The sequence below is a fragment of the Carcharhinus amblyrhynchos genome, chromosome 8 (assembly GCF_965287045.1).
Source record: "Carcharhinus amblyrhynchos chromosome 8, sCarAmb.v2.hapA, whole genome shotgun sequence".
Classification (NCBI taxonomy): domain Eukaryota; kingdom Metazoa; phylum Chordata; class Chondrichthyes; order Carcharhiniformes; family Carcharhinidae; genus Carcharhinus; species Carcharhinus amblyrhynchos.
This window is the reverse complement of record NC_137331.1, coordinates 4,937,891-4,948,103: the sequence shown is the minus strand read 5'-3', so window position 1 is coordinate 4,948,103 and position 10,213 is coordinate 4,937,891.

The following is a 10,213-nucleotide window of genomic DNA, read 5'->3' as shown; positions in this document are numbered from 1 at the left end:
GCTCGATGGACTGAATGGCCTCCTGCACAGTAGGGATTCTATAATTCATCTAATATGTGATGTCAGAGTCAAGACCATGCCATGAGTCATAACTCCTGGCCAGCATTTTTATTTTTCAAATCCCAGGGTAGCCGTTAATACTGTTAATATTGGACGTTGTCCTGGGGGTGGAACAATTATTGGGACCCCCAAAGAATGATCTGTCCACCACACTAGTTTTATCTTTCTTAGTAAGATCGGGTTTCATTTCTTCGAAAGGACGTCCTTGGAATCCATCAAGGTTCATGTGTCTTATTTTCACTGAGGTTGGATCCTTTTTGGGTCCAGGCTTTAATCTGCCTTGCGGACACTGGCAATGTCACCAAAGAATTGAGAATCACCAAACCTCTTCCAATGCTGCTAAAAGAGCCAGGCTTGTGGGCAATAGGAGGCAACTCAATGCATCAGCATTGGCTCCAGGTTTCAGGGCAGTGTTCTAGAATAGATTCGTAGGCCACCAGTAATAAGGCCCAGCGCTGTGTCTGAGTGGAGACAATAGAGGGGATTGGCTTGTCCTCTTTAAAATGGCCCAATAAGGGTTTACGTTTGGTAAGTATAAAAAATAGTCTACCATAGATGTATTGATAGAACTTTTTCACTCCATCTGCAATAGCCCACCCTTTTTCTCAATTTGGGAATATCTTCACTCCACTTCTGAAAAGGTGCTGGAGGCCTGGGCTTTTCCATCCTGTCTCTCCGACCCCATACGGGAAAGCATCACAGGTTAATATAAGTCCTTCCTTCAGGTCAAAATGGGCCAGTAGGTTTGATGACAGTAGTTGATATTTGACTTTAGGAAAAGTCTCTGCCTGCAGAGCTTCCCAGGACCATCTCTGGTACTTTTGCAGCAAGGCTTGCAAGGTGGAGGGGGGGTGGCCACCATAGTGGCCAAGTTTGGAAAAATATTTCCATAATAATTACCAATCCTGGAAAGATTTCAACTCCATAGTGTGCCCTGGGGTTGGTGTTTCCCAGATGGTCTTTACTGTATCCTCTACTGGACATAAGCTTTTGCCATCGACTCAGTCACCTCAATAGGTTACTTCAGCCACTTGGAAGATGCATTTCTCCTTCTTCAAGTCCTAGATAATCTCTGCAAGAAGTTGGCCACATGTTCTCCTATGACCAGTTCAGCCGGATCTGCTGGAGCCAATCTCTCCGCAGAAGGCCTCCTATGACCAAGACATTATCTAGGTATACTGCTACCTTTGGTAGCCCTTGAACAATGTTCTCCATAACTCTTTGGAAAATGGCACACGATGATGAGGCTCCAAAGGGCAATCGTATATTCATCAAGTCCCTTCTGCATGTTGATCGTCACATATTTCTGGGAGGACTTGTCCAATTCAACCTGAAGATAGATGTGGCTCATGTCCAAATTGGAGAACGTGTTGTCACATGTTAACTTAGCAAACAAATCTTTAATTTGGGGCATGGGTACCTATTGAATTTGGAGATCTGATTGACTGTTAGTTATCGTCCCCACAAAGACAAACTGATTTGTCGGGCTTTAGAACAGGGACTACATGCACAGCCCATTCTGCAAGTTGCGTGGGCTTTATTATATCTAAAAATTCAAGGCACCATAATTCAGTTTCCACATTCACCGGAATGGAGTATTGACTAGTCTGGCTCTGAAATACTGATCTATAGCATTGGGGTCAATTTAGATCTTGGCTTTGGCTCCTTTTGTTTTTCTTTTTGGAAAACTCCAAGGTAGCTACTAAAAATTTCATACAGTCCCCAAAATCTGGCCTGAAGATCTCCAACCAGTTCAGCAGATCTGCTGGAGCCGATCTCTCTGCATAAGGCTTGGTCCGTGCCCCCATATAACAATGAGTGGGAGACAAGCTGATTGCTGCCTATAAGTTACTGGGCTCATTGTGGTGCCTTTTATTTGTAAAGGTTCCCCCGTGTAGATGGGCTAGTCTGGCCTTCGTATCTTCCAATATTGAGATTTAGATGCCAGATTGGAGAAGCTTGTACGTCTGTTCTCTGATAACTGAGACTACAGCTCCTGTATCCACCTCCATCTTCAAGCGATGGTCATTCACCAAGAATTCTACCATTACTTGGGCCACTTTATTGTGATGATACAATTCAGTTGTGTGTCTGGAAGAGGGGATACCCGCATGGTAAGGTCAGGTACTGGCCTTGGCTTTTTCACTAGGCAGCAGGCATTTTTCCTGTTCTTGAAACTTTGCTTTGGCTGTGCCCTTTGACAGTGTTTGCAATAATCCATTGAGTGGCAACTGCACTTTCTGGAGTATGATCTCTAATATTCCTGGGGTCATCATTGGCTTTTCTTGACTGTGTGGTGGTGATATTAGGGTTCCCATATCAAATGGGGTCCTTTAACACTTGATTTACACAAACACTAATCCTTGAGGACTTATTACACCAGGTTCCTTCCCCTTGGAGGACATTGCTGCCTGATGTTCCCTGTTGTTCATGAGCCCCTTTTTCTGCATTCTGAAGTGATAAGGCTATTTCAATGGATTTTCTTAAGTCCAAATTCTACCAACAGCTTCTTTTGGAGGTTTGGGTCATTGATGCCACATACCAATCTGTCTCGCAACATTACATTAAGAGGCAGTCCAAGTTGGCAATATTCAGCTTATTTCTGCAACTGAGCCAAGAACTCAGTGACAGGTTCTCCAGGAGTTCTCCCAGCCATGTTGAAGTAATATCTTGGAAGGATTTTAGAGGACTTTGTGTCGTGATGGTTTTTCACCAGGATTACTGGCTCGTTAAATATTTTTGAGTCGGGGCATCTGAATAGATCAGACTTTTCAACTCGCTGAAAGTCGGGGGCCCCCCATTTCTGTCAACAATGTCGCCTTTTGTATTTCGTCTCCCTGAATGTTATTTGCAAGAAAGAAGTGAGGCGTGTGCTCTGTATGTTGAGCTTAATCTTCCCCACCTGGTGTCGTAGGGTTCATTTAGACATAATGGTTTTCTCTGACCATTCTTATGGAGATTGTCTGGAGGGAGATGTAGATGAAAGTAAATCTTTTTCCTCATCGCCAATGTAGTAATTAAGCCGAAAACCAGTTTCCCAGCTCCAAACATCCTTTATTGTGCACCAAATAGAAGGGCTATGCCTGCAGCTTATAGCCAGACAGTCTCCACCTTGGGACCTACAATAGTCTGGGTTGAGCAGCAAGCTTAAAACCCCCACTGGCCGTTTCTCATTAGACAAACTTCCAGTCGCTCAATAAGGAAGCTCCTACTCCGCAAAACCCACAGGGAGATCTATCAATGATCTACACTGCTCTTCCTGGCCATCATAACACAGGGCACTGGATTTTAACTGATTTACTCTTATTCATAATGATAACAAAATATGCTCATTGCTTTGAACTCTTAAAAGATACCTTTTCCTTTTCCCATGTCACAGGGAAAATACAATAAACAACAAATGTTTCCCCAGCAACCATACCAGTAAACAATCAATCCAAACAAACCAATTTAGTATGCCCCTAGGCATGTAAGTAATATTTCTTTAACTTCCTTAAAAAGATGCAGTAGCTTCTACAATGGCACTAAACGCTGCATCATCCTCATTAGCAGGAGTTCACACTGGCCTTATTTATGCTTTACAAATTTATCAAACTAAAAATAAATCTTATGAGTAGAAGTATATTGTTGGATCCTGAGATATTACTGATCAGGATGACATTGTATTGAGTGGTATCATAGAAAGCGTTACATCCTTTTAAAGATATAAGCTGACTGTATATTTGAATAGGAGACTTAATACTTGTTCAGACAACCTCATCGAAATTGAAGAGCCTCAGGTGCAGCTGATAAACGTGGTCTACACGCAGGCTAGCTATTTTTAGATTTGTTAATGGGATATAGACAGACGTTACTGGGTGGGCCAGCATTTAAGAGTCAGCCACGTTGCTGTGGTTTTGGGGTTACATATAGACCAGACCAGGGAAGGATGACAAATTTACTTCCCTAAAGGACGTGAGTGTACCAGATGTGTTTTTATCACAGTCGGCAATGGTTTCATGGTCATCATTTTTAATTTTAGATTATTATTAAATTCAAGGTTCACCATCTGCCATGGTGGGATTTGAATCTGTGTTCCCAGAACATTACCCTGACTCTCTGGATTACTAGTCCAGTGACTGTACCACAACGCCATTTCCCTAAAGGGAGTTTTTCAAAATAAATGCGTCTGAATATCGATTTTGGGGGGGTGCGGGGAGGGGGAGGTGTGGGGGTAGATAGGAGTACTCCTTGAGCTCCACTGTAATGCCAAAGACAGTTGTAGGTTCCTGCTCAATCTCTTCCTTCTCTGCTAATCTCTTTCCCAATCACTTCCCCTTCTCCCCAAAAACTAACTCAGGGCTGTGAACAGCACTGTGGCAGCCCAAAAATTAAATTGTATTATCATGTAACTGTCAGTGTTAAGAGTGTTTTGGGCGTATCCACTAAAATACAAATGCCCATTTGATGCCAACTCGGCAGTGCACCAACCCCAGACCCATAGCCATGTGGTTAACTCTTAACTGTCTTCTGATGTAGCCTAGCAAGCCACTCAGTTCAAAGGCAATGAAGAATCGCCTGGCTAATGACATCCACATCGCATGAAGGAACTAAAAGAAAATCAGTATCGACACTATTGTGTCACTGTGTTCCTGCTGTGCCATTAATGAATTGGGAAATTCAAAATTGATGTTGTAGGGTCCATGTCTGAAGGTATAGTAAACATAATAGCTCAGATGTTGCTTGAATGGGCTTCTAAGGGTGGCATGGTGGCACAGTGCTTAGCACTGCTGCCTTATGGTGCCAGGCAAATTCGGCCTCAGGTGACTGTGTGGAGTTTGCACATTCTTCCCGTGTCTGAATGGGTTTCCTCCGGATGCTCCAGTTTTCCTTCCACAGTCCGATATGATGTGCGGGTTAGGATGATTAGCCATGCTAAACTGCCCCTTGGTGTCAGGGGAATTAGCAGGGTAAATACATGGGGTTACGGGGAAATGGCCTGGGTGAGATCACTGTTGGTGCAGGCTCAATGGGCCTAAGATCTTGTGTCATATCCTATTAGTTAGATTATACATGTTTAGGTTTTAAAGAGTTTTGACTGTCAAGTTCCTGGAAGTGTGAACTGCTAATGGGAAGGTAAGGGCAATGGTACATGTGGGACCTTGCTGAACAATAGTACCAACATTGCATTTCCTTAAGCAATGAGGTTTGAGAAATAAGCATGAAGGACTGAGAAAAGGAGTAAATTAAAATGGGAGAATTAAATATCAAATCCAGAATAGAAATAAAAATTAAGAGAGCTAAAGAAAGATTGGATTACGAAAGGAAGAAGAAGAGACAGAAACAAAAAGGAAGATGAAGTTAAAATTGGACATTAATTATTATATCCTTCCATCTGTTGACATACACAGCCTAATTCACATTTGAAGGACAGCCAATGGGATGCAGCGATCATGGAATTGTACCGAGTATGAGTCAATTCAGCCAAAAGTGGGAGCGCGAGGAAAATTAGGCATTTCCAAAATCTCCAAAAACAATTCACAACCTGAAGAACCTTTGCACTTAATACAAACATTACAAACTTAATACAAACAAATACTTTCTGCTGTAATTTTCTTTGTTCTTTGGGCAGGGGTTTTAGTTCAATTGGGCAGCTTCTGCAATGTCACTAAACGCTGCATCATCCTCATCAGCAGTAGTTCACCCTGGTCTTATTTATACTTTACAAATTTGTCTAACTAAAAATAAATCTTATGAGTGGGAGCATACTGTTGGATCCTGAGATATTACTGATTAGGATGACATTGCATTTAGTGGTGTCGTAGGAAGCATTACATCCTTTTAAAGATATAAGCTGACTGTATATTTGAATAGGAGACTAGATACTTGTTAAGACAACCTCATCGAAATTGAACAGTCTCAAGTGGAGTTCGTAGACATGGTCGGTGTGGGCTTGGAGGGCAGAAGGGCCTGTTCATGTTCTACAATTTTCTTTGTTACTGTCTGCCAATCAACAAAGAACAATGATCAGATCATTAATAATGGGACTTAGATTTCTGTGGTGAGTTCAATGGACAATTAATGGGCAAGTGCAGCAACTTCATGAAGACGTTAAGCAAGAATTGCCATTTTCATGTAACTAAAAACAGTGCAGAGTAAATTGGCCATGATTTGTTTTATTTTGCGCTTCACATGGAATCTTGTCCTCACTGCAAGTTGGTGGCCAATTTGAATATTCATGATAACATTGACTCATGCTGAGTACTGTTCCACGGTTGTTGTCCACTCTCTGGTAAATCATCCCAGTTGCCATTCTTCTTAGGTGAACTGAATTGTGTGACTGGAATTTTATTCGCGTGCTGAGGAAACTTCAGCCAGCACCAAATTGATTGAATGGTTAAAATGGCTCGTTGGGCCGAAGGGCCTGTTTCCTGTGCTGTGTTGTTCTTTGTTCTTTGACCACAGAGGGGATTTTACCGAGAGCAGCCATTTAAAAACTCCCCCCAATTAAAGGTGGCAGCTTGCCTCTGCAAGCTGGAGGCATAATCATTTTACCAACGAACCCATCTCCTAGCCTGCAATGTCAACAGATTATTTCATGAGGGAATAATAGCCAAGCTTGAATCTCATCTGAAATTTGCGCACTTTGCGACAGAAGTCAATGGAGTTAGAGGCCATTGAAAAATCATGGCAAAGAAAGAGGCCATTCAGCGCATCATGCCTGTGCCAGCTGAAAAAAAAATAGCCATTCATTCTAATCCCACCTTCCAGTACTCAGTCCATAGCCTTGCATTGTGCAGCAGTTCAGGTGCAAATCCAGGTACCCTTTAAATTCCTGCCTCAACCACCTATGTGGGCTGCAAATTCCACCCTCTGGGTGAAAGCAGTTTTCCTATTATCCCCTCTAATCCTTCTACCATTCTATTCTTGTAGATCTCTTCCATACTCTCTCCAGGGCAATTATGTCTTTCCTGTGATGTGGTGACTAGAACTGTATGCAAAATTCCAGCTGTGGACTAACCAGCATTTTCTACAGTAGTACATCCTTACTTTTGTGTTCAGTACATTGTCCAACAAAGGAAAATATTCCATATGCTTTCATGACCACCTTACTTGCCCTACCACCTTCAAAGACCCATGACGTACAGTTCAAAGTCCTTCACTTTTTCTAACCCTTTCAATATCCTCCCATTTATTGAGGATTCCCTTGCTCTGTTTGTCCTCCCAAAATGCATAACCTCAGCCTCTCCAGATTCAGTTCCGTCTGCCACTTCCCTGCCACTCAGCCAAGCCATTGATATCATTCTGGAGTCCACTGCTATATTCTTCACTATAAAATACATGGCCAATGTTTTGTGTTGACTACAAATTTCCCAATCATGCCTCCTACATTTAAATCCAAACCATTAATATAGAAAACAAACAGCAAGAGACCCAACACTGAGCCCCGTAGAACACCACTGACAAGCGCTTTCTATTTGCAAAAATATCCCATCGACCAGTACCCTTTGTTTCCTGCCACTGAACCAGTTTTGGATCCAACTTTCCACATTCCCTGTATTCCATAGACTTTTACTTTTCTGACCAGCCTGCTATGTGGTTGTTTGTCAAATGTGTTATTAAAATCCATGATCTCATCACTACCCTCATTAATCCTCTTTGTTACTTCCTCAAAAAATGAAATTAAGTTAGTTAGACATGACTTTCCTTTCCAAAATCCTGTTGACTATCCTTGATTAATTGTGCCTTTCTGAGTGATAGTTTATCCTGGCACTGAGAATTGATTGCAATAATTTGACCACAACTGAAGTCGGACTGAACGGCCTATAATTCTTTGGCCTATAGCTCACATTTGTTTAAAATGATGGCACATTATTTGCAGACCTCTGATTTCCTGGTTCCTCACCTGTATCTGGTGAGGATTGAAATGTGATCATCAGGGCATCTGCTATTTCCTCCCTGGTTTCCTTTAACAGCCTGGGATACAATCCATCTGGCCCTGAGGATTTATCCACCTTCAAGGGTGTTCTCACTGATTATTGGCTGAGAGTGCATTAAGATTAATTAAAATGTCCAATTACTGTCCCTATAATGATCAGCTGTCCCAATGCAGGGTAGATATCAAATGTCAATTCTTTAGCTTTTTACCTTCATTGAGATCACAGAATCATAGAATCCCTACAATACAGAAGGAGGCCATTCAGCCCATCAAGCCTGAACTGACAACAATCCCACCTTCGCCCTGTCCTTGTAACCCCACATAATCCCTGCTAATCTCTCTGACACTAAGGGTCAATTTACCATGGTCAATCCACCTAATCTGCACATCTTTGAACTGTGGGAGGAAACCTACGCAGGCACAGGGAGAACGTGCAAACTCCACACAGACAGTTACCCCAGGCTGGAATTGAACCCGGGTCCCTGGCGCTGTGAAGCAGCAGCGCTAACCACTGTGCCACTGTAATGCTCCACAGCCACAATATAGTCTATCTGAATATCAGAGAAAAGTGTGCACTGGATTGTGATCCTATTCAATGAGAGGAATGGGTGGGACTACAGAAACATTCACATTCTTTCATTTAATTACTGACAAAAATAAAGGGTGCAATTCTCCAAGAAAAATTTCAAGTGTTGAATCCGCGTGAAAACTGGAATAATTTGTGCTGGTTTTCTCCGTGGGAGTTCAGAGAAGAATCTCCCACACTCTGTGCACTACTGAGTGTACATAAGAACATAAGAAATAGGAGCAGGAGTAGGCCATCTAGCCCTTCGAGCCTGCCCTGCCATTCAATAAGATCATGGCTGATCTGAAGTGGATCAGTTCCACATTCCCGCTTTCTCCCCATAACCCTTAATTCCCTTGTCTGTCAAAAACCTATCTACCCGTGACTTAAACATATTCAGCGAGGTAGCCTCCACCACTTCAACGGGCAGAGAATTCCAGAGATTCACCACCCTTTCAGTGAAGAAGTTCCTCCTCAACTCTGTTGAGGAGTTGTACCAGTGTGAGAATCATTAAATTTCAGGGGGCGGAGTCTTATCTCCACTGGAGAGGCTGAAATCAATGCGCTGAGTGGGCCATTGCGCACGCGCTGATCTGTCAGTGCCGAGATCAGCACATGCACAGTGGCCCCGCACTGATGGCGGCCAGCTCACTCACTAGCCAGCCCCATGGCCCCCACAATGCTGGCTCTCTGCTCCCCCCCCATGGCCCGATTGCTCGCACCCCAACCATTCCTGGGCCCAGGCCGCCCAATTCGCAGGCCTCCCTCCTTGCCCCACCAGGCCCGATGCGGAGTTGCAGCGGGACCCTCCCCAACCCCACCAATCGTACCCTAGTCCCCCGGTCTCCTAGGCTCTTGCATATGCCCACCCCCTTACCACTGCCCCATGCCCAATGGGCAGTGCCAAGGTGCTCCTTGGGCATTGGCATTTTGTGCCCCTTGGGCAGTGCCAGGGACCCAGGCTGCCATTGCCCTGGTGACAATGCCCAGGGTGCAACACCCTCCCCCCCCCACCAACTGGCCTTCTGGGGGGCCTCGATTGCAACCACCCCCCCCACCCCCACCCCCCACCTTTGCTCTAGTTTCCCAAAAGTGGGGATTGTCTAGAAAGTGAAGTGAACCACTCTGGGCAAGGGGAGCAGAGAAGCTGGCAGGCCCAGTCCCGAGCCTGCTAATAGTATCTAAATTCGATTAAAATGAGTATTTAAGTAATTACACAGAGCAGCCACCGCTGGAAATCCAGCATTGGGCGACGTTATCACAGCTGGAGCGCATACACAACTCCCACGCATTGCCTGGCATGAGATTCCCCTGGCCCGCTGCGCTAAATAAATTAGAACCTCCCCCCGCAAAATCTCTGAAATAACGAACAACTTTTTTGAAAGCAATGAAAGATTCCTGACGCTGACTTTTGACTCCCACAGGATACAGTTCTGGATGAGGCACTTTGCAAGTTTTGCTCTTTATTCAACACCAACTTGCTGCAGAATGTGAACTGAAACAAACCGTGTTCTGAACAAGGTGATCAAAGGTACACATTTACTGGGTTGTTAATAAATTGGTGATTGTGTGGGTGTACGGGGTGGGGGGGGAGAACTGCATTATTAAACAAAGAACAGGGAAGTAGCTTCCATGCTTTCTGAGTTGATACAGAGCAATTATTGCTTCAA